General features: G+C 42.0%; 1 protein-coding gene and 1 long non-coding RNA gene across 16 annotated transcripts in view; both read left to right on the top strand.

Annotated features, from left to right (window-relative positions):
- The window catches only part of SLC8A1 (solute carrier family 8 member A1), a 385,340-nt gene that overhangs the window by 263,655 nt on the left and 95,919 nt on the right, over positions 1 to 25,766 (top strand). The window lies entirely within an intron of this gene.
- Positions 3,813 to 13,618, top strand: LOC147582350 (uncharacterized). The gene is made up of 2 exons (XR_015249009.1): positions 3,813 to 5,188; positions 5,436 to 13,618. It is a non-coding gene; the product is annotated as an uncharacterized LOC147582350 (long non-coding RNA).

Genomic DNA, 25,766 nt, shown 5'->3' with positions numbered 1-25,766 from the left:
GCCATTCTGTTTCCTATGGAGAGCTTCGAGAAGGGAGAGTCCAGTGGCTGGGCGCAGCCATTGTTCTTGTGAGTGGATGGAGATCTATAATTATATCCTTTTCTGCTCCGAGCACGTGCCATGGGGAGAAGCTACATAAACACAGGCAGCCTGACGGGGGGGATAGCCAGGACGACAATGAGATTGCAAATTACACAAAGCAATTTTACTATTGATGGAATGGGCTTTATTTGCAAATATGGAATGAAATGGAGACTTTTTACCCTTAGGTTTTAGCTTGTTTTTCTACAATGATATTTACAAAGAACTAGACAGGTCTACTTAAATATCGCAGATGTTTTCAGTTCTAGCGGACTCATTTCGCCTCAATATTCACATATACATTTTCTCCCCACCTTCCTCTCTCTCTTTTTCTCTCTGTCTCTCACACACTACACGTCTTTTCCTCTGCTTCAGGAAGTCATAAGTCATTGCTGCTGTATATAGCAATTAGGTAGTCAAAACGGAAACAACATGGTGCCATTGTGTTCGTTTCTTGGGAGTCTGCCCCAGAGCAAGTAGCAAGCTACAGGAAATACACCAAACTGTCTGGGGTAACATTGCTTGAATTGTAGGATTATGCATAATTATTTTTTTCTACCCCAAATATTTAGCAACATAAATGTATTAATTTTATTGTTAGGAAACACACCTATGTCTATGTGTCTGGTCTCACTGCATTTAGACAAATTAGCAGATATTCATGATGAAAAATCTCCCATCCCTTCCAGACCCGAAAGGTAACAAGCTAGAGTCTGTGGGCGCCCTTTATAGAAGCAGAAGGTTTAGCCTGGGTGTCACAGGCTCTGAATTGGGCCAACAACAGATCACCTTCGCACCCTTCCGTCTCTCCCTTGTTGAGGGTCGTTTGCAGAATTTGGAAGGGCAGGAAGGTTATTGATATCCCAAAGCTGGGGGATGACGAAGAAAAGGTATAAGGGAAATTAATAGTTATGGCAGCCTTCTCCACCCCGTGTGCTTTACTCATGCTGTGTCTTTTAATGCCTGTGAGGAAGGAATTCACGGTCTCTGTCTTAAAAGTGACACACGTGCGTGTCTACGTGTGTGTGTATACATGTGTCCATACTGGAACAGTATGCCTGGTACTTCGTGTGTTCTCAATACGTATTTATGGAGTGGATTACTCTAGTACTCTAGACTTACATAACTTTGAGTGTCTTGTATACCTGTGTATCTATACCCCAAAAAAGTGTTTATAATCCCATTCATCTGCAGAGACATGAACGGTAGGAAGATGGCTACTCTGAGACTTGCGGAATGTGGCAGGAACGTTTTTCCTTCCCTAATGCTACAGTGGAGTTCAATTCAAAAACTCCTCTTAACCAATCCAAATAATGGCATTTTCCAGCTGCGGTCTTACATTGGGGCCAGTTCAAGTGCCAAAAGCCTACCCCAGAGGAAGCCAAAACAATCACAACTTGAACAGTGAGAGTATTTTCCACCCATCATCGCTGCATGACACATTGTCTCGGGGGCCTCCTAGAGCTTGGGGAGTCCTCGGCTCTGCCAGAGACTCAGCCCAGAGTCGGCCACCCGTCAACCCTTAACGAGAGTTACATAATAAGTATTCTCTGTCCCTGGGAGAACCCATTGCCAGTCATGATTTATGACCAGGAGGGCTTTCTTTCCCCACATATAATGCCATAACTATGTGCTCAAAATAATACACTGAAACCCCAACCATCATCAGATAGCTTTAAATTAAGCCCCACCAATGGGTTTCCCAGGCGCTTGACTTGGAGGTGAACACTGATTTCACAGTTGGCTTTATTATGAGCCTGGGTCATTTGATTCACGTGACATCAAAGTACAGAAGAGGTTGAAAACACTTTCCTTCTCTTATTATATTAAGGCATTAGTTCAGTTTCTAAGGTGCAAAGTAGTAATCCCCACATAATCAATAGATTTTTGTGAGGAGATACATACTTTCAGGGAGAAGTTAAAATTTTATTTCACTTAGCAAATTGGACTAGCTCCTTTGAATATATACGTGGGCAGTGAAGGTCCCGATATTCAATTCCAGAGCTTGACTCCTCTCTCCAGGAAAGAATGCACTAGCTTTAACTGGCAGGGATGTGGACAGCATTCCCAAGGCAGCACACTGATTGTGTGTGGGGAGGAGAGTCAGGGACCTGAGTTTTAGTTCAGCCACATGAACTTCTTTCTGTACCTTGGACAAAGCATTTATCTTTTTGGACCTCGGTTCCCTCATCTGCAAAGTAAGGGGCTGGAACAGACATCTTTTAGGTCTCTCAGCTCTAAAAGCTTTGTAGATCTAAGTCTGTTTACCATAACAACAGAAAGTCCAAAGATGCCAGAAAGTGGAAAAATCATCAGATGACTCCGTGACCTCAGGATGCGCCACCCAGACAGCTAATGCTATGCCTCAGCCAACGATAGGAATAGTGATCGAAAATGAACAATGATGAAGATGAACATTAGAGAGGTAGCATTTGGGCACTTCACTTATCTTAAAATAAACCTCCTTTATGTTTCTTTATGTATGCTTGACATTTACTGACTGTTGCTTCCTATTCAGATGAAGGTTACTGATGTGATTTGAGTAAGATGTGGTCACAAACTTCACTACATAATTTAAAATTATTCTCCATAAAATTCTTTTTTTTTTCCTGTTACACTTCCATTAAGATTTATTTGGGAAACTATACGGCCTCAATAATAGAATCATATCTTATGTTTTGGAACCGTTTCCATGGCAACAGTGACAGGTGCAAGTTCGGGTATATGCATATGTTCGTTTGAAAGGTTACTGCAATTATCTCTGTAAAGGTAAGTTCCATTGCAAACAACATGCAAGTACCTACATTGCTGCTCTTAGGAGAGAATGGCTTCCATAGGTAATAATATACATTAATCTCCTCCAGAAGAAAAAAAGTCCACAAAAGAAATTCTTTGAACAATATTTGAGTTATTTTATATAACAGAAACTCATACTTAACTTCCTAGAATATGCAAATGTTGTAAGGAATTTGGAAGATTTACGTCATAGCTCTTAGGGGGCATTGCTAGTGTGAAACAGAAGAGGAAGCTGGACAGTAACAAAAAGTGATTAGGACTCCTACAAAGGCCATTGAGTTCGAAGATATGCATTAAGTCCCTCCCCTTTGCTATACGATCCTACTCTTCTAATCTCCAGTCTCTCTGTGTAGATAGATGCCGTCTAAACAGCACATCATTCTGAATATATATACCTTGTCATTCCACGGAAAACAGTTGGAGACCAAAAAAATAGTGATCTGTGCCACATTCACATGTTCCATTTCTCTTAAAATAACACACTGTAATTGGAGCATCTATGTGCCAGCCTAACGTGGACATCCCTACCTACATGCCCCTGATTTTCTTTGCCTCTAATGACCATCCAGTGACTTAGGTGCCCAGACAGAATTAAAGGTCCAAAAGAGCACAGTCTTTTGGATCATACCCAAGGTCTCCTCCGGGTTTCTGCTTCCACAAACTCCTAAGTAGATTCTCACCCTTTGTCTACTTGACTTTTTTTTTTTTTTTTTAATTTTTTTTTTTCAACGTTTATTTATTTTTGGGACAGAGAGAGACAGAGCATGAACGGGGGAGGGGCAGAGAGAGAGGGAGACACAGAATCGGAAACAGGCTCCAGGCTCTGAGCCATCAGCCCAGAGCCCGACGCGGGGCTCGAACTCAAGGACCGTGAGATCGTGACCTGGTTGAAGTCGGACGCTTAACCGACTGCGCCACCCAGGCGCCCCTCTACTTGACTTTTAATGACCCACCACCTCTCTCAAGCCTTGCTTTCCTCTTTAAACCAGACCCATTGCCTGCTAACACCTTCCTGGCCTGCTCTGTCTTAGGACACGGCCTCATTCTATTAGATTGTAGGCTTCTTCATCTCAGAAATTTCATCTCCCTCTTGTTGACCACACCCCTCTAGTTCCTAGTCCAGTGCCTCCCCACATCATAGGTGTCCCAGGCCAGAGTCCGGGGGTGGCCAGCCTGACTCCAGCGTCCCTGTCCTGGGCTGGATTCACATTCAAACAAGAATGCTGAAAAAAGAAAATAGTTTCCCAAAGTAAGATGCTTTCACAGGTAGCGGTGAAGGTGGCTGCTGTGGATGTAGGTGTTGTTGGCTCTCCATGAGAAATGCACACACCCGACAGCAGTTTAACCTGAGGGGTTTGTCTTCTAAGTGAGATTTATGTGAAAGACATGAGAGAATGTAATTGCCCAAAGCTCAGGGGAGGAGATCCGTGTAAGGAGCTCTGCAGAAGAATTAATTTTCAGAGAAAAGTAAGAGTTCTGGATTCACCACCATAGATGGGAAAACCCATTTGAAGAAAAGAATGGGTATTTTGACCTCAAATCAAGAAGAAAAAACAAGGGGATGAAAATATAGCACCGATACAACCATTTTGAGAGAAATAGTCACTCCTCCAAAGTGTCACCTATGAAAATAAGTGGGAAGGTTTGGAGTCCTGAGCCATCAAAAAGATCTGTAGATGTGGGCACCTGGGTGGCTCAGTCAGTTAAGAGTCCACTCAGGTCAGGTCATGATCTCACCGCTCGTGAGTTCGAGCCCTGCGTTGGGCTCTGTTCTGACAGCTCAGAGCCTGGAGTCTGCTTCTGATTCTGTGTCTCCCTCTCTCTCTATCCCTCTCCCACTCATGCTGTGTCTCTTTCTCTCATAAATAAATAAGCGTTAAAAAAATAAAAAAAAGAAGATTTGTAGATGTATATCAGGTATACTAACCAAAATTTGATGTTAATGCCAAAAGGGTGATGGATATTTTCTATTTCTTATACGATATGGATATGAAACTCTTCAAAATCTAACTTGAATTTTGCCTTATTTTCGCATACTACCTTTTTCAGTTCAGAATAAAAGAAAAAACTGCCAAGAAGTAGTACCTCTCTTGCATATGTGGCATTTACTATTCTTGTGGAAATACTGAGTATTCCTTATGGTGTGTCCTAAGACAAAGCAGACCAGGAAGATTTTAGCAAGCAGTGATGGGGCCCGATCAGAGAATCGAGCAAGGCTTGAGAAAGGTGTTAAAGGTCAGGCTTGATTTCTCCCTTCCCTCTTAGTTTGGTGATACAGTCTGAGCATTTAACTGCTGGTACATCGAGACAGGTTTGTTTTATTTTTTTTTAAAAATTTTTTTTTTTTTCAACGTTTATTTATTTTGGGGACAGAGAGAGACAGAGCATGAACGGGGGAGGGGCAGAGAGAGAGGGAGACACAGAATCGGAAACAGGCTCCAGGCTCTGAGCCATCAGCCCAGAGCCCGACGCGGGGCTCGAACTCACGGACCGCGAGATCGTGACCTGGCTGAAGTCGGACGCTTAACCGACTGCGCCACCCAGGCGCCCCGAGACAGGTTTGTTTTAAACTGCTGTCAGCCATATCCATCATTTCTGCTTTCCACATATATGGCAGCAGGTATCGGCAAAGGGAAAACTTCCTCCCACATGAAGGAAGCTTTCAAACAAAGACGAAAGGACTCTTCTAAATGCAGAGCAAAAAAAAAAAGTCATCCTTTTAATTTGTTGACAAACGTACTATTAGCTCTTGTTCGTGTAGGCTGTAAAGTAAATATGGTAAAGAGCAGACTTTGATTTACATACAAAATTTGCATTACATTTTATATGAAATATCTGCTTAGGCTCATTAATTCTAAACAACATTCAATTAATTATAATTTTAACGGAAAATTGAACAATACATAAACACTTCCCATTTACCGAACCATGCATACTGTGTTCCTGCATCCTTTTAGCAATCAAGTAAAAGCTGAGATGGAAAATTGTAACCATCTCCTTTGTTGAACTAAGATTGTAAAACAGGTAAGGGCAAGTGTTTGTCTTGTTTTACAGTGTAGAGCTAAGTAGTGCTTCTCATCTGACCTGAGATGTAATGCCTGAGTTGTTAGGATGAAAGCCATCCTCTAGAATGTGCGTTAAGGGAACTTGAATGAAGTAATGAGGGTCAGAGCATTCCAAGAAGCAGGAAAGGCACAAAGTAAGAACAGCAAGAAGGCGCAAGTGCCCAGGGTTTGTCTGGAGCTGAGGATTTGTACACAGAACTGAGGAACCAAGGCAAACCTACAAAAGCTTAATCTTGAGGGGAACCCATAATGTCTCTGGACTGGCTGGGGCTCACGTAAGCCATAAGCTCACAGAGCCTTCTCATAATACAGTGGCTTCTCCTTGAGCCTGGAGTCTGCACAAAGGCCCCAAACTGGGGATATAGAGATATATGGTAGCTGAAGCTCTAGCGCCAGATTTGGAACTTGTATTTTAAAAAATCAGTTCATCTTCCTAGACCTTAGTTCCGAGTTTTGGTTGGGCTTTTCACAGATCAACACCACCACCACAAAAGTATCTGAATCCATCTAGTGAGACAGGAACTAACCCAGCTTTTTGTACCAACGTCATGGTCATTAGTAACTTGACTCTTGTAGATGTACGTCATTCGTAGCTTCAACCTACATACTGTTTCCTTCCTAACAGTCTTTCTTTTACACACGAATAACTGCTCCTTAAGGAACCAAGCACAAAATACAATGGGGTAAAGAGATAATGTGTATGACACACAACATAAATGCTGCCGGGCTGTTTCCAAAGCATTTTTAGAAAAGCATAGTCATCGGGTGATGCTCAGAAGATCACAGTCCCTTCCAGGAAAGGACATGGAGATGGAGCACATCAACAACAGTGGTGCAGTGCTGTGGGAATAGAACGATCTAGAAGTATTTGGGAGAGTTGTCAGCAGAGCATCTTGCAGATAATGTCAACTCTTGATTGACTAAACAAATGAAGTGTTGTAGCCGCATAGAGAGTACAAGAGAGAGAGAAATACGAGGACAGGTTCTACTTTGAAAAGAATTAAGGGGTTTCTCTGGCGATCGTTTGAAGTGTTTTCTCTGTTTAATGAGTTCCCAAGTTGTGTTCTTACATACAAATTATCTTTATTTATGGGAAAATATATTTTTCTGAACTGCATTGTTATTTTTCTATTTTTTTATAATTTGGAAAATGGTATTCATGCATCTCAGTGGGGTCAGAGGTCATTAGCTGTCTCTAATTGGCACCTTTTCTACTCAAGTTTTATCCATGTTAATTGCACATGGAAGAAATTCGGTTTATATGTGAATAGCAGCCAGGTAACCAGCTTTTTAGTACATAGTCAAAATGAAAGGTTGAAATCAGTCAGCATCATGATTATGGTTATTAGATTACGTATAAAAATAAATACAATTTGGGGTGCCTGAGTGGCTAAGTCAGTTAAGTGTCCGACTCTTAATTTTGGCTCAGGTCGTGATCTCAGGGTTCATGAGACTGAGCCCCGCATCAGGTTCTGCGCTGACAGCAGGGAGCTTGCTTGGGATTCTCTCTCTCCCTCTCTCTCTCTCTCTCTGCCCCTCCTCTGCTCACAAGCATGCTCTCTCTCTCTCTCTCTCTCAAAATAAATAAACATTAAAAAATAAATACAATTTATTAACATGTGAGCATTTTAGCATATAACCATTATGAAATGAATCGTGACTGGCCCATAGTAGCCTTTCAACAAATAACGGCTTGAATACATGAGAGAACACTTGCTTTCCCTTTCTCAAAAGTTCATAAAAGGCAAGCCATTTAGCGAAACCCATGATTTCAGTGGTGCCAATCCACGACTGCCTTCGCCAGGCCCCACAGCAGGGCTCTTGACACCCGGGGATTTGGGCTGCAGCCGCTTGCTTCTGCTGTCAAATTCTCCAGCTTTGTTTCTCAGGCAGCTGCAGCTGCTTCCATTTGGCTGTCATTCCAGTGCCACGCCGGTGTAGACGGCAGGCTTTTCCACATCATCCCGTGGCCCCCAAAGCTAAAACTGGCTCCATCTTGCTGCTTCTATGTACGTGAATTCCCACGGAGGCGTATCTGTGTATGTCGTCTGCGCATAGGCAGAGTGAACGCTAATATCTACTGCGGGAAGAAAGAAAAGCTCTCACGTGTGTGATACTAGAGCGTGGGTATCCTTTACACTGAGACGCGATGAGGTGGAGAATAACTGACTTTCAAGAGTTCTGTATTTCATAGCAGAGAGCTGTGTCAGGGCCTTGACGATAATTTTATTTACGAAGGGCGGTAATCAAGGGAAATTGTTTTGTTTTGTTTTGTTTTAATGAAATAAATGATTTCATTTGGAAAGAAAAAAGCAATTTTCAGCACACACTACACATATGCTAAGTGCATTTCCTCTTGCGGGAATTCATTTCCCAGGATGAGCTGAATTCTACATAAGTATGTCTAGACTGTGAGCCCTTGGAAGGCAGGGAGCAGCCCCTTGTTTTCTGAGTTTCCTAAGACAAAGGCACAAACTGAGTCCAAACGACACAATTATCTCTTTGGCCACAATAATCAGCACTGCCCTGGCATTGTTGCAGAGCCTGGTGCCGGAGGTAGGGAATCAGAGATACAAGACAGAATGCCTAATTCCAAAGAACCTCGTAAAGGAGAGAAATTAATGGTTCTTTTTTTGCACATTGGTATGATTAGGATATAAAGAAACAAAACACTCTAAGAGGTCACAGAGGATGGGACTCACTCAGCCCCGGGTGAGATGAAAAACATCCTTGGGGCACCTGGGTGGCTCATCGATTAAACGTCAGACTTCAGCTCAGGTCATGATCTCACAGTTCATGAGTTCAAGCCCCGCATCGGGCTCTGTGCTGACAGCTCAGAACCTGGAGCCTGCTTCAGATTCTGTGTCTCCTCTCTCTCTGCCCCTCCCCCACTCACACTCTGTCTCTCGCTCTCAAAAATAAATAAAACATTAAAAAAATTAAAAACAAAAAGCCATCCTATTATGCATAGAGAGTCCCTGTTTTCTATTGCTAATAGTTTACAACACCCATAAGACAAAGAACCATAAAGAAACTTAAATATCAAATTAAAAGGCTCCTTGTTATGTGATAAGAGTTCAGAGAAATAATCAGAGCTTTGACACCCAGTAAGAGTAATCAAGAAAGGTCCCACAGAGAATGAAGGTCTCAAAGTATAGCTGTCCGCTACTCTATTTAAAACTCGATGGTGAGCCCTGCCAGCAATGACCCTGTTGTTAAAATGCCTCCTACTTGTAATCATTACCTGGCTTTACATTTTTCAAGGGAGCTACTTTGATATAGAACAGTATTAGGTTTGCTCTGTCCACACGTTTTATTACACCTCCTGGCCATTACATTAGCAGTGTTAACATCAGTTGCCTCTATTAATAGATGTTCATTAGTGGCACTTCCATTAACTAATTTCAGGATTATACTAAAAGCTACCAAGTAATCTTTTAGATCATTCATTAACAGCTGGACGCCAGCATTTGCTACTTTTATGGACATTCAAGTGTGGACACATTAATCAAGGGTGCTTCCACTTCATCTCTAAGAAAGAAACAAAATGTAAATCAGTCTAATACCTATACTGTTGGTTCTCCTCTGCCCTCAGAGTAGAAGGGGTAGGGTAGGAGCATCCAGGTATTTTCCAGAATCCTAAGTGTCTGTAACTGCCTCATCCGTGGAGGAAGGATCCAGGTCTGTATGCAGAAACCAGATTATGCTCAAGTGCCTTGGCATTCCAGGCCTTTCCTGTGCCTGAGCAGGTGTGTGGCTCCCCCATGCAATCTCTGATTTCCCAAGCCTCTGTTTCAATTCTGCATGGATCAGAAAGCTGACCCTTGAAACCAGAGAAGTTTGCAGTGCTGCGAAAATACACATGGTATGCAATGCTTCCAAACCTTCATCTTCTTGAGTCTTGGAACAGTATGTAATCACAGAAGTGCCGAATAGACCCAGCAAGGCTAAGTTTGAGCAATTACGTTGGGAGAGTTGAACCAGCCCACTTCGCCATCCCTTGCCCTGCCTGTCACCCAGCCAGCTCCCATGTGTTTGCAAATTAACTGTCATATCAAGGCCCGGCTTTGAGAGGGGAAAACAATAAAACCCACTGTCATCTCAGGTGATTTAAAATGGGTAAGTTGGCCAGAATAATGGGAAGTGAAGCTGGCTTGGGAATTCATCACACGCCCGTACGGAAAAGAGAGTACTGTTTATCACCTTATTTACTTGTTTGCTAAGGTAGTGGAGCTTGCCACTTATGTAAAAGCATCAGGATTGCCTGCAGAGCAAAGTATAAATAGAGCAACTCTAACACTGAAGCTCACCGTTCAAGTGATGAAAGTACTTGTCTATGTCTAGCAGCTCCTAGGATTACACCAGACAAATGTGCTTATCCAAGTGAGGCCAAGGTAGTGTGATGCTTAGGTAGTGGTGTCATCTCTGGGAGGGACCTTCACCTCCCCCACCCATCTCCATCTGAGAAAAAATAGAGGGTTTGATAGGCATAAATGCAGCTTCCCGACACATCCCCTGCTCCAACCTCATTTTCCCATCAAGCCCCGTGTATAGAAATTATGCATCCTACACTAGGTGTGAGAGAGATTCTGCGTGATTCATTATAATCTTTGACTCTATCCCACCTCTAGTGCCCTCTCCCCAGTCACTGCTTTCTTTTGTTTACAGAAAAAGGGAAAGGATTGCAAAACGGGATAAATGCCATGGTCTGGCAAAGAGCAAGCTATTAGTAGCCATAAACGTAGCAAAAAGAATTGCTGCTTGTTCAGTACTGTGAACGGTTCATACACTACTACTATGTTCCAGGCACTCGTTTCACTACTGTATAGATTTTTTTCTCACTTCATATTCATATGCAATTTGAGATATTGTTTGCCATTCCCATTATGGAAATGAGAAACTGAGGCTTAGCAAGGTGGCATGCCCATAAGTCACGCAATTAACCAACATGAAAAACACTGCAGTGCAAATCCCTGTGCTCTTTTCCATACACCCTGCTGCCGGCAAATATATTCCTTGGTTTCTCATGGAACACTCAGAGGATAAAATGGAATACACTTGGAAGAACCGCGCTTATCTACTCTAAACCCAAGACTTCAGCCCTCCGGGCAAGTTGTGTTAAAGGGAAAAAAAACTAAGGAACCGGAAAGTATAGACCTAGGTTCTAGTCCCCTCAAGACATGAACTTCACTTTCATCTTCTGGAGAAGATGGAGTAATATTCCTGAGTCAAAAATTGTGAGAATTACACAAATAGTCTTCAACCCTGCGGTGACTCAGAATCATTTGTGCAGCTAAAAAAAAAAAAAAAAAAAGAAGAAGAAGAAGAAGAAGAAAAAAGAAAGAAAACAAAAAACAAAAAACAGAAAACTCAACACTACACTCACCTAGCTCTACCCCAAAGCGTAAGAAATCTGAGCGTCCAGTGGATGGTGGATTGGAACACATATGCAACTATGTATTTTCCCGTTTCCATGGGTGATTAAGATGCGCAGCCATGGCTGGTAATCATTGGATTAGATGAGGTATGCGCACCTCAAACCACTTAGCGGAGTGCCAAGCACATACTAAAACATTCCTATTCTCCAGCTGTGACTTCTTTAACACCTCCATGAGATTCTGCTTCCTTTCTCATAAAAGGATGGAGTTGTAGCTTTTAGTACCTTCCAGTTCTAAATAGTGAAGTTAACGAGGGGCTTTTAGGAAGGCCTGATTCCCATCATATCTGTAAAAGAGGCAAGGTGCCTCTTTGGCTTCTCTGCCTCTGCCTCTTGAAACTTCTCATTAGCAGAATCCCAATCTTTTCTGACCTCCCCAGGACGCCAACCAGACTCTAGGAGACAGCTTTATCTCATGCTATGCCCATACCTTTTCTGTTCGGTTGAAATAGTATGATGCTAAGGGATGGTTATATCACTAGACACTTCACTGTCATTTCCCTGCCAATGTCACATGAGTCCCGATGAAATGGAAATTTCAGGCCCTTTAATATCTTTGTGGTGGGCGTATTTATAGCTGAGCTACATTGGACCCACTTAGGTGGCCCCCTGTGTAGTTTCTAGGCAAGACCTGCTCTGGTTCTTGAAGGCCCATTCCTGCTTTGTCTCTGATGGTTACAAACACAAGGCAAATCTCTCGCTCATCCTCCTCCCGCCCCCCCTTTCCTATAGTAAATCAGAATATGCTCACTTTTTTTTTTATTTTTTGTTTTTATTTATTTTTGAGACAGAGAGAGACAGAGCATGAGCAGGGGAGGGGCAGAGAGAGAGGGAGACACAGAATCTGAAGCAGGCTCCAGGCTCTGAGCTATCAGCACGTAGCCTGATGTGGGGCTCAAACTCACAGACCGTGAGACCATGACCTGAGCTGAAGTTGGACGTTTAACCGACTGAGCCACCCAGGCGCCTCCAGGATATGCTCACTTCTAATACACTGACAATCCAACAGATGAGAGAAAAAAGTTGTTCTCGCGATAAAAATATTTACTTAATGGAAGTGAATCCAACAGATATTTAATCATTTGTATACTTAACCCATTAATTGCTGCTTGCTTTCCTGAGGCCAACATTTCATACATTAGATATTGTAAAGTAGTGATCAATACAGCACCAGCGACTAGTTACAAATGGGTCTTCCCCCACCCCACCCCCCCCACCCCCCGATCCCCCCAGTCATTTCTACAAGCTAGGAAGAGAAAGAAGATGGAAGGCGGGCACAGGAGAATTTTAATTTTCCCCCTAGGAAGATAAAACGTTCAAACAGCAGTGACTAATACTTCAGAGCATTCAGATATTCTCTGAAGAAAAGGTTATATGTATGTTTTAAACTATTAAGATCGCCTGATCGCCTTCCCTCCTTCATCCAGTCTGAGCCTGTTACAATTCTGCACCGTTCTTGTAACCATCAGGCAGCCTGTCAGGAGAAGGATGAACAAAGAAGACAGAGCTGGGAAGAATGAGGTGAATGCAGAGAGCTGTAACCCAAGCAGAGTTTAACCGCCCCCACATCCCTACCCTAAAATAGACACAGAATGGCACATGCTTATATTTCATTGGCCAGGCTAAGCGTTAGCAGAAATTAATAGCTGAGTGCCTTTTTCTTAATGAAGTACTGCACTGTCAGGAAAATAAAACTGAAGAGCTGTGAGATGAAACCAGTCTCTGGATCCGCTGGTTAGCTGGTCAGCAAGCGGCAAAGCAAAAGGGCAAAGACCTGTGCCCAAGCAGGGCCCTCACAACAAGCACCCAAACCCTGATGGCTAAAGCGTCAAGCCTGAGCCTGATTCACTAATGAACCCCTTTCAAAACAGCGCTCTTCTCTCTCTAGGCAGGTGAAGGAGCCAAATAAGAGATGCCTCAGCTGTCAGAGTTCCACTCCCCGGGGAGCCCTGATGCGTCAATTGTTTTTTCTCCTCCTTTCTAACCTACATCTCTGACCTTCCCTTCCTTTCCATTTCCTCTTCTCTCCACTGTTTTCCCCCCTCTTCCTCTTTCCCTGCCTCTCTCTCTCTCCTCTTCTTTGTTCCTATTCCCTCTTTTTCGTCAAAGAAAAACCTATAGAGTCATAGCCATGATGATTCTTTTTCAGGTTCATTGCTAGCCAGCTGTAAGGCTGCAGGTTCAAAGGTACAACAAGAGCCAAGAGACTTTGGCTTCATTTGCCTGAGATGAAAAAAGAGGAAGGAAGGAAGGAAGGAAGGAAGGAAGGAAGGAAGGAAGGAAGGAAGGAAGGAAGGAGGGAAGGAAGGAAGGAGGAAGGAAGGAAAGAAAGAAAGAAAAAGAAAGAAAGAAAGAAAGAAAGAAAGAAAGAAAGAAAGAAAGAAAGAAAAGAAAAGAAAAGAAAAGAAAAGAAAAGAAACATAAGAAATAGTGATCCACCTCTCTCAGGCAAGACAAAAATCATCTTATTTACTTGCAATTTCAGTCAAATTCTGCCTTACTGGACTTGATATACCGCTTTTAAAAAAATCACTCTCTCCGGCGGGGGTGGGGGGTGGGGGTGGGGGGGGTGGGTAGGGGTGGCTGTACTGGGCTGCATCGTTTTCCAAGCCATCTCATGGATGGGAAACCGAATTGTAATACATCTCTCCTATGGACTCAGTAAAACTAGTGAAGATACTGATTTGACTCCTTCATGGCTACTTTTAAACGTTAAAAAAAAAATAAAATAAAAACATCATGGCTATAGGCTGAAGTGATCTCAGAAGACTTGTGAGCTAGGCTAACAGTTTACTAAATGAAAGATTGAAGGGGAAAAATTACCTTGTGATTTTGGTGCTTGGGGCCTTTGTAAAAATGCCCTTCGGTCGCGTTGTATATCAGAGAACATCAATGCAAGCGTACATTGTCACTGCATTTCTACTCCTGCTGCTTTGGGATACTTTCTGAGCATTGACTTGGACAGAAGAGTTCGGATGCCTCCAAATCATCTCTGTGGGTTGGTGAGAAATTTAAGAAAATGTTACCAATATTTTGAAATGTTCGGAAAGAACTGCCTGCTGCCCTACCCACAGCAAACTTTGCCATGTGCTGACAGTAGGGGGTGAGGCAGTTGCAGTAATTACTCCTTGCGAGCCTCGCCAGTTTCTGAAATTTAATTCCATGCAGGAAGCCTAACAGGGTCAAGTGAGAGCTACTCTTCTGCACTTGCCCTTTGTGTCACATGCTCTGCCTTTCCCCCTCGGTGCATATATACACTCCTTAGGACTCATCCCCACGACCCAACCCCTCTCCTGCGTCCCCATTGAAAGGGGCACATAGATTGGGTTCCCCCAAACTAGAAGAGTCCTACCTGCACTCTTCCCTCTTTAACTTCGCCAACAGAGATGGGTGTGAATATGGCGATTAAATCAGACCAAAGAGGCTGATTCCAGGGCTGCAGGTAGAAATAGAATTTGGTGTCGATGGTTATAGAGGGAAAGCCCTATTTCCTCTGATGCGCTGGCGGATCTTGCTTTCTAAGTCCAAACTTTAGTGTAAGTTAAAAAAAGCTCTGGGGGTAACTCCCTGCCACAAGAGCTGGGCACACAGCCAGGACACTGTGCTCATTAGCCTCGGGGTGAGCCAAGATTCCCAGAACACACCGGTCAGCATTTTTCATCCAAAGATGGGGGTGTCCTACTGAAATCTTAGAAGAAACAAGGTTACCCATCTCTGCAAGCAAGGAAGTTAATTGGTTTTTTCCTCCCACAAGAATGTTTTCATCTTTTATAAAGTATTGTAGGCCCTAGATAAATGTGATCATCCGTAAAATCAGAAAAGTACACAGGCTAACACCTCCAGTATGCTTCCTCTTTTTCTCCCTTTGCTCTATAGACATAAACTTCAATACGTAAAGATGTATAATGGTACTTTTCACCTACTTGGTCATGCCAAATTTCTTGTCATTCAGAAACAGTTTTTCACGCTGCTTGTATTTTGTTCAAAAATGCTCTGCCTAAATTTATTGCCATTCCCTTGTTCGCAATGCAATAATTACACACACTTTGCAATGAGTTTATCAAAGCAAAACACAACTAGCCACAGAAACTAGAACATTTTTAATGTAAGTCAAGTAGTCCAGGAATCCTAATAGGTAGAAGAGAGGAGAAATACAGATAAAGTGAAATTTAGATACAAAATGGTCATTGATTGAAACTGTCATTAATAATAGGGCCAGAGCTAAGTCAGTTTTCAAATTAACTGTAAGTCGTTGAAATATAATCTCCCACGACATTCTGAAGGCTGTGTCCCTTTGCTACCCCACTGAGACAAATTAGTTGTTCTCTTGCTCTTAATATTGGTTCTGGATGTGAAGACCTGCCTTCACGCAATCCCTTCACCCCATGTTTGTTTATTTCAGATTTCAGAAACACTTGCTGTTGGGTAAATATAAATTAAGCATATGGTTAGTTAATATGTTTCACTTTTTAACCTCGGGTCTCTTACCATGCAAGTAAAGCTTAGATGGGCTTATCAGTTAAGTTACATAACTGTATGAAATTAGCATTGTGTGTGTCAATGTTGTGATTAAAATCTTCAAACTAGTCGTTTGCCAGGAGACTGACAGACGGGATAATTTTAGCAAAGCCTGACCTTGTGGTTAATTTGGCCCCTGTACATGGTCTAGGGTGGAGATTGGGATCACAGTTCACTAAAAAGTGAGAATTCTCTGAACTCAGAAGATGACCTTGACCTGCCTCAATAGGGTCTGGGAGAGACGCATCTGAGAGACCACACAGGACAGAGTAGAAGTCCGAAAGCAGCTGAAGTTCGAAGAAGAGGTCAGGTCATGAAATAACATGCACTAGGAAGGCATATATGTCAACCCACCACCAGCCATAAACACCTAAACACAAGTTGCTGGTATCAGACCAGGGCAGAGGAGTTTGTTAGGATCCTGACAAAAGGGAACATCCACTGGTTTGGGGGCTGCAAACCATGAAATAGGATTAGCTTCAGCAATTATAGGATAAAAATAATAAGAGCTAACATCTATTGGCCTCTTTCTAGATGCATATTTTTTTATAAATGTTTCAGCAGGGCAAAGAAGGGAAACTGTTGAGTTACCTTTACGGATTAGTGCAAAAAAAGAAATTAGAAGATATTTCTAGCGTATTACAGAATTCACGAGATCCTGCCTGACTTCACAGCATTTCTGACTTTGAAAATAGAGACTGGCCCAAGGTGTTCCTCTACACCATAGGAAATGATCCTGTAAAACCATTAACATATCCATAGAAACAAAAATCAGGAGACAAAAATTAAGCTGGCAGCCTACCCTGCAGGAACTGGAGAGGGGAGAGAAACTGACCGTTGAGTCAAAGGTTGTGTAAACCTCACACTATTGGGGTTGCTTCACTTTCTCTGAAGTTAGAGGCACCGTGTGGTCCTGGTCTGGATTCTGTAATGAACACATGAGATGTTAATGTAATCAGATGGCATGATCCTGGACCACAAAAGTAGTAGGACCATCTGAAAGTAGGCTTCCCACTTAGGATGAGATTCTCACCCCCAAACATCCATCCTTTTTATTACCCCCCAGTCACCCACTCAAAATGCCCACCATCTGCGTTCCTTTGAATGGTGGCCTGGAACCCCCCTGTAAAATACTGATTCATTAACACAATACACAGTTTCTGAACACCTGGCTCAGGAAACATAAAAGACCGCAGACCTATTTAGGAAGCGTTGAGGGGTTGAGGACAGCTGCCCAGTGTGGCTCACTGATCTAGAGGGAGGAGTTGTTTGCTTCCTGCTCCAAGGGGCCTTGGATGATCAAGGAGGCACCAGGAGATTAAGAAAAGAGCAGAGAAAAGGAGATCCCAGAGACTGTGAGGAAAACTTCACCTGATGCATAACAGAAGAGGCTATAATTCCTCCATGAGCATCCAAAACTTGTGTTTTGGTCTTGCACACGTGAGGGTTCATGTGTGCCTGTGTGTTCATACAGGAAAATGTACAGAGACAAATGTGGAAGCAGATGCACATGCCAATTCCTAATACCCGTGAAGCCAGGCTTCTCCGGGTGCACAGTCATTATTCCCACCACTAGTGGCCACACTCAGGCTTTCTGAGGATTTCTGAATATCCATGATCATGGGTGGCTCTTCGTTTTCCATGGCCCATTTAATTGAAAGGTGGTGCGGTTACTGTTTTTCTCTTAGGAAAGTGGAGTTTATTGCCCTGCTGTCTCTGGAAATTAGCCACGGCTTGCAAATTTGGAACATCCAAAGCAAGCGTGATAAATTATCCCCAGTGTAATATCCCCAGTGCTTCTGCCAAAAGAAAGGCTTGGCAGCCTTTGAGAGTTGACGCAGCTCTCTTCTGTGTTGTACCAGCTGCAAAGTGGACTTCCCCCCATCCCGCCCTTTCACCAAACCACAGAGTAAAAGGATCCCTTTTGAAAAACATTTAAGATGAAGGGGGGAGAAATTGCACTTGGGATCGTACCCCAGGTGCTGGGCTCATTTTAGGCAAAATTGTGAAGAAATGAAGGGATTGTGAGTACTCCAAGTTTCCTCTGTGTCCTCTTGCTTACCTTCATTTATTCATCTATCTATTCATATATATTCATATATCCGTATATTTATTCACATATTCATTTATTCATTATTCATATATGTATATGTGAATAAGTGTCTCCTCTCTTACAAAACATTTCAGGCAAGAGCCATCCATGTCATTGATCACGTTCGCCACCTGCTATTATACATTAAGTTCCAGAATCAGTTGTTGGTGGTGGCTTTGTCTCTTTTTGAGACACCAGTCCATTAACTAGTAGGTACAGGATTCTGGGAAGCATTTACTCCATCTACTGGTAAAACACATTCGTCTTGAAAAGGCTATTTTATTTCCCTGGACTATAGACCATGTGCACAGGAGGATGGGGTGGGGGAGAAAGCAAGGAATGCAGTTCTGAATAGACATCTTTAACCTAAAGCAGCAGGTTTTATTCCCGAGTCACACTCTGTGATTGCCCCAGCAAATCATCTGTGCAGGCTAGTATCAACCAGGAACTGGATGAGGCTGAAAATTAGAAATGAAAATGTGCCATCAGTTCTGAAGTCCAAGAGGGGGGCTACAGGGAAGAGTCAACTTGGTCATCTATTTTAAAGATTTAAAGCTGCCACACCACAGTTGAGTTCTTCAATTTTGGCCAATATTGATCTGAAGCTAATGATGATGTCACTTCCACAAATCAGACATGAGTATTCCGTTGAGTTGCCTGTAGGCAGCCGCTGGCCCTGATTCAGTCTTACCTCTCTTGCCCACCCCCAACCTGGCCTCTACACATTCACTTTGTTGTCCCGAATTTATAGATCCATCCATAGGACATGCGGCTGCTGGAAGGAGACAGCACGGCTGCATAAGAGGAACTCTGAAACTAAGCCACTTGGCCTAGAATTTGAAAACATTTTAATGTTTCCTGGAGGGAAAAGGGGGGCTCAAAAGCCTTCACTCTTTAGTGCTCTACCCTTCCTTCTTTGAGGTGTTCATGATGCCTTCAAGATACTGCATCTCATCTGACTAGCATGATAAGTATCAGATAAGTATCAGATAGTCACCAGAAAAAGGAACTATCACTTACATCTCCTCGCTTAGGATGCCTAAGAATTATGTCCCCTCCTCAGCCCCCTTTTCTGAGCCATATTGAGATTCTTTATTTTTCTCCTCCTCCTCTTCTTCACTGTTTATTTAAATTACGTAAAATATTTATATATTTTAAAAACGAAGAGAAATGCAGTGTGCTGGAGAATATATTATGAATTTATTCAAAATTCCTTTTATTTTTTTTTCAAGTTTTTTTTTTTTAATTTTAACTTCAGTGTAGTTCACATACAGTGGTTAGTATTAGTTTCAGGTGTATAATATAGTGATCCAACACTTCCACACATTACTCAGTGCTCATCGTGATAAGTGTGCTCTTGAATCCCCATCATCTCTTTCACCCATCCCTTACCCACCTCCCCTCTGGTAACCATCAGTTTGTTCTCCATAGTTAAGAGTCTGCTTCTTGGTTTGTCTCTTTTTTTTTTCCTTTGGTCATTTGTGTTGTTTCTTCAGTTCCACATATGAGTGAAATCATATGGTATCTGTCTTTCTCTGATTGGGTTATTTTGCTTAGCATTATACCCTCTTTTTATGGCTAAATCATTTTTCATTGTGTATTTCATTCTTCTTTTCTTTCTGCTTTACATTTTGCTTATTGAGTGTTTATTAAGTATAGAATTATGGTATCATATACAGTCCCCAATTCATGTACCACTTCTTAGGCTTTTATTGTGATACCCATGAATCACTCTACCCTTCACTCTAAAAGTAACATTCTTCCATTTGTCCCCAAGTTTCTATCCACTCCCATGAAATAAGAGTATTATTAGTCCCTTGGAACCTGTCTTTTTCACCCACCATGTTGCTGTTAACCCTCTTAAGGATGATTGATTTTCTTCCTAAGTTCCATGATTTGTTTTTCTAAGTTCCATATCTATAAGAGTTCTATGGTGCTGACCTCTATAGCCCTGACCACTTGAAGCACCTTAAAGAGTTATTCCTTCGACTTCCTTAACTCTTTCAGAAGTCTGCTACTTAGCTTTTTCCATTGCCCCTACTGGATCCTTTTATGGCTTGTCTTTCTCTTCCCACTACCAAAATATGAAAATCTCCCAAGATGCTGCTGTCAGCCATTTCTTGTGCCTCCGAGGATCTCTTTCTTTTGCTAGACCTGTGCCTATCACTCGCATCTCAGCATCGATGATTTTCTCATCTGTATCTTTGTTGTAAACTTCTGGTCCACATTAGTGGCTGCCTATTGGAAAAAAACCAACTGGAGGTTCCACTGGCTCCTTAAAATGACAAACAAAATGTCACAAACTGAATTTAAAAGTCCTAACATCATTAAAAAATTTTATAGGACAAACTGCTTTACTTTAGAGATGCCAATCTGTAGGACTTTCAGATCTAATGAGTATCCACAGGAAAAAAAAAAAAATGAAAAGGGACAAGTAGGAGAGTCTCACTAGCTCCACACCCCAGAGTAGGTCCTCAGTCAACAGCAGCCATTCATTTTATTATTGAACTTGGCATAGCAATTATTTCTGGACTGGAAAAACAAAGAAAAGATCCGCTTAAGAATGGCTTGATTTTTCTAAAAGGGATAGCCCTCTTGAAAATGAGAGTCTTGATAAAATCCCACAAGGACTCTGTCACGTGTGAGCTAGCCCTGGGCACCTGTTCATAATTGCATGTGGCTTTGTGGTGTTGATGGTGCTTTATAAACTTTTCCATTCTAAGATGCTGAACATGAGAAAAGGGATGGACTTACGAGCAGACGAAGATCAGGTAAGAGAGAGGAAATGATTGCAAAGGTCAACAAGGCTTCCAAGAAGTAAACTGAGTGGGAAGGAGAGGAGAGAGAGAACTTTGAGAAGCAGTTAGGAAGAGTGGAGAGTTCTGAAGGCCACAAACCAATTCCCAGTGTGTGTGAAGAAATGTCAGTAAATGCTTTGATAATTCAGCATTCGTTATGTAATACTAAGTTACTGGTAAAGCAAGAAAATCATTGGCGTTGCAGATTTACCCCTCCTCTAACTTTTATTTTATAGCAAGAACCCTTTTAAGATGACTTGAATGGACCTTTTTTTCCCCCTTCTAAATTGCAGAAGCAAGCATACATAACTACACTCAGTAGTGACTAGCACATTCTTAATTATCTCCTCAATTTCTTGAAATCAAATGTGATTCTGTTGGGTCCTGTTGAAAAGTCATGCCAGTCTACTCAAAAGACAAACTCTGGCTGATCTCCCTGGAACCTTTTGAAAACTAAAGCCAGGATGTGCAGAAGATATAACTTTGAGCCAGAATGTAAAGATCTAAGAGTTAATTAGAAATCCATTGAGCAGGTGTCTTATTCCCGCTGCATTAATATGATTCATGTTTCAGACACTCAGCTGCAGCCCTTGGTACCCTTATCCTATAGCATGAATACCCAGGAGCCGTAATTATCAGGCCCTCGTGGTGCATGATATTTAGATAGGCATTCTAATTGTTTTCCTTACTAGAGCACTTGCTAATTGGTAATTCAAATGATCCTCAAAGATGGCAGTTTAAAAGACACTCTCTGGACTTCAATTTACCGTAGGAGTAGGTCAGATTAGATCAGAACTGGGAAATACACATTGTCTCATCTGCCAACTCAGATCGATCAATAGGGCTGCTGGGAGGTTCTGGGCGAAGGAAGATTTTGATACCTGTGGGAATGGAGGCAATACCGAGCAGTAAGCACTGTTGATGCCACTAGTCATGCTGTCTTTCCCTAGTTTTCATTTCCTCTTCCCTATCCAGCTATTTCAGCCTGGCCTCTTCTTTACTCTTAGGGCCAGCACTTCCTCTCCTCTGTCCCCACTCTCAGCTGATGATCTGGCTTCTTAGCTCCCTGAGGAAAGAGAAGCAATCAGAATAGACTTCCCACAGACTCCTGCCACCACACCAACCCATCTGCCAGTGTCTATAGCTACAAATTTGCCTTCCTAAGTGTTGCTATTCCCATCAGAGGCACCATTATCTACATTAGCTGCAGTAGCCTCCTGGTTACATTCTTATTTCAAGGATCTATTCTCAACAAATTGCCAGAGTGATCCATTAAAGTTCAAGTCAAATTAAATCCCTTGACTGCTCAAAACAATGTTCCTGATTTCACTCAGAACCAAAGTCCTTTCAAGACTCTATGTGGCCGGGGCACCTGGGTGGCTCAGTTGGTTAAGCATCCGACTTCGGCTCAGGTCTTGATCTCATGGTTTGTGAGTTCCAACCCCATGTCAGGCTCCATGCTCATAGCTCAGAGCCTGGATCCTGCTTCAGATTCTGTGTTGCCTTCTCTCTCTGTCTCTCCCCTGCTCGTGCTCGCTCTCTCTCTCAAAAATAAATAAACATTAAAAAAAATTAAAAAAAAAAAAAAGACTCTATGTGGCCCACTTGATTTGGCCTCACCGACCACCCTCCTGCCCTATCCTGCTCTTACCTCTGCATCACTTTTTCTGCAGCCACAGTAACCTCCTTAAACCATAAAAAGACAGGCGTTTCCCTAGGACATATGATCTTCCTTACCACTGCCTCCCCCTAACCCCCACTGAAAAAACAATCTGTATAGATAACTCTCTCCTTCCCTTGAAGTCTCAAGTGCAAAATTTTCAATAGGGCCCACCTTGACGTTCTATTTAAAATTACAACCGCCACCCCCCACCCAACACTCCTCTCCCTAACTCTCCTTTTATGTTTTCCGTAGCACTTCTAACATACTCTATACATTATTTATTATATATATATTGTATACATATGTCTCACCTCAAGGAGAGGGCAAGGACCTTTTCCTGTTTTGTTTCACTAATCTATATCTAGCTCCAAGAACAGTCTCTATGGCACATAATTGGTGTGTGTAAATAATTGCCGAATGAATGATAAATGAATGATACCTGGCATGAGTGGGGGAAGGAAAAATGGAATCATTGGTCTCTGGACAGAACAATCTAAATTTGATATTCTCTGGGGGCGCCTGGGTGGCTCAGTTGGTTGAGTGCCTGACTTCGGCTCAGGTCATGATCTCAGGGTTTGTGGGTTCTAGCCCCGCGTCGGGCTCTGTGCTGACAGCTCAGAACCTGGAGCCTGCTTCAGATTCTGTGTCCCCCTCTCTCTCCGCCCCACCCCCGCTTGTGCTCTGTCTCTGTCTTTCAAAAATGAATAAACATTTAGAAAAAATCTAAATTTGACATTCTCTGATTCTTTTCCCCTCAAAAGTAAGCCTTCATATAGTGCACAGAGTTCTGAATTCTTTAAAGAACATTTGAGCCTAAATGGGCATATGAGAAGAGAAGGGGAAAAAGACCATCATTGCCCCCCGGCTCAGTTTTTGTTTGCTTTCCATCAGGTAAGAGGAGGTGATTGCTAAGGCCCAGAGGATTCCTCTGGTGCCCAAATTTGTTCACTCTTTTCTGTTTAAGGGACCTCCTAAGCAGAGCAATTGATTAATGTGCCAAAGAGAAAACTGTTACCCTCTGTTTAATTTTACTTCCAACTATAGTAACCCGAACCCCAGGATTAAAAAACAAACTAATTAATTAATTTAATTAAAAATAAAAGGGTTCCAGTTGCATTCCCAGACAAACTGCCATGCTCTCTGAAACAAAGTGTTAAGATCTCTTTCCCATGCCTTCCTTCCTGCCCAGTGGTACCTGAACAACTAACATTCACAGTATTCACTTGACTTCAATTTCACTCCCTATTGAGTGCCTACTGATTCCCAGGAGAGATTTAACTAGTTGCCTGTCATGTGTGTGTAAATGATATTTAGATCTATTCTTGCAAGAAGGAGGAGGTGGGCCTTTGGAACCCTGACCAGGGAGAGAGGTCTAGACCTAGAAAGCGAGAGGCCCCAGAGATCAGTTTAGGAAAGTGCTTCAATACTCACTGGATAAAGGCATACATTGGGTTCTTTCTATAAGCTAGACACTACGACTGTCCTTTCTTGTTCCTGCCCCTCCTTTCACCCTCTATGTTCTCTTCTTCTTCCTTGGCTGTAGGTACTCGCGGTGCATAAAACATTTACAGTAGTTCTTTTGGATAGCTTGAATTATAGAAAGAGAAGTCCTTCCAGTGATATGGCAATCAAGGAGGTCTGCTTCGTAAACCTTAAGGTTACTTCAATCTGGCCACTTTCAAAGAGTTGCAGCATGCTTTGAATTTGAAGAGAGATATATTTTAGGGTCATATCTTTGGATATGCAACTAGTGGGAGTTCCAAAGAGGAGCACCCCGCTGATGCTAAAAAAGGGGGAGAGAAGTTACATTTCACCAACTTAAGACATTTTCTAGGGCCAACCACATAGATGATTAAACCTAACTTTCCAGAAGTCATGACTCCATATTCTAATTTAGAAACTTGTAACCAGCATCTATGATATGGGGACCTCCTACTTCATATTTTCTTGAGCAATCATTTCATATTATTTTTATCTTTTTAGTTAAGTGGATTTGTTCAATGTATAAATATAATCCATTTTGTAAAGTGTTCAAAGTCATTTCGAGTAATTAAATTTGCAAATCAAGATAAAAAGTTCTTTTGTCTTACCTTGGATCACGTGTTCAGGTTTAAGAAACTGTAATCCTGATTTCTGTAGAGGTTATTCAAGAAGTAGAATCCCACTGTTTGTGTAGGAATCCATCATTATACTGGTTCTAATCTGGTGCTTTTGATGATTGCCTTTTAGGATAATCAAAGGAAGTATTTCAGTCATTTGATGAACCTCATTTTTAATTTTTATTAAAATTAATAAATTTTATTAGGCCTTCTCTGAATTTCTTAAGCCTAGATGCATCATTATGATGAACTACAATATTAGCACATTCTCATTTTGAGACCAGTGTTCATAATACCAGGTAGAAAACAATGCCTAAAATCAAAAAGATGTAAGAACCCTTAAGGTTATCCTTCATATTGGCTGCCTGAAACTTGCATTTAATAGGCACTGAAATCAAGGAATGAGTAAGGAGTGAATAATGCAATCACTCTTTGAGTTAATAGGATTTGGTGACAATAGCTTGATGGAATAATTACATTCAGGACAGATTAAAATAAATGTCCCAAGGTGATGAAATGACACCCTTTAATTCTAGAAGTAGATATTGAGGGAAGTGGCAGATACCCTGACTTTAGGAATAAAATTCAGCAATTTTTCAAAATTCTGGTTATTTGTAATAACACTGGCTTATTCACACTGCCGTCCCAGAAATTAGGTAAGGATGCAATCTAATGGATTCTCTGTTGGTTCTTCATAGCCCTAATCTTTTCGTTGGTCCCATTATCGTTGCCAACTAGAACCTTAGTTATTTATTCTTCCTAAGTTTGGTGAACTCTCTGAAGACAACCTAATTTTCTATAACTCTGTTTTTTCCAGTCCAGTCTTTCCATTAAACATATTTTAGTCTCATGACTGGATGAGGATTTTTGTGTCAACAAATCACACAGGCACAATTCATTCCTTTGTCAGATCGTGTTTCCCTATTTCCAGATAGGAAAATGTGATCACTATACCCCCTAGGCTAGTTGTACACAACACAACTGAAGCAGAAAGTTTACAAAATTTTGGAAGAGGCTTATTCACACCCACACTTTCACATTATGCCTTAAGGGGCTTGAAGCATTATATGATCACTTATTTCAAAGTGGATCAAAACAGATCAAAATGGCCATATTCTGCCCCTAGTACTTTTTAGACCTGAACAAATTATGTGTTTTTCATTAGAGATCCAGTTTTCCTTAATAGGGAGCAAGCTAGCTGTTATTCTTTTATCTTT

Source organism: Puma concolor, chromosome A3, assembly GCF_028749965.1.
Source record: "Puma concolor isolate L17-30 chromosome A3, mPumCon1.1.hap2, whole genome shotgun sequence".
Taxonomy (NCBI): Eukaryota; Metazoa; Chordata; class Mammalia; order Carnivora; family Felidae; genus Puma; species Puma concolor.
This window is presented reverse-complemented; position numbering and strand designations above follow the sequence as displayed.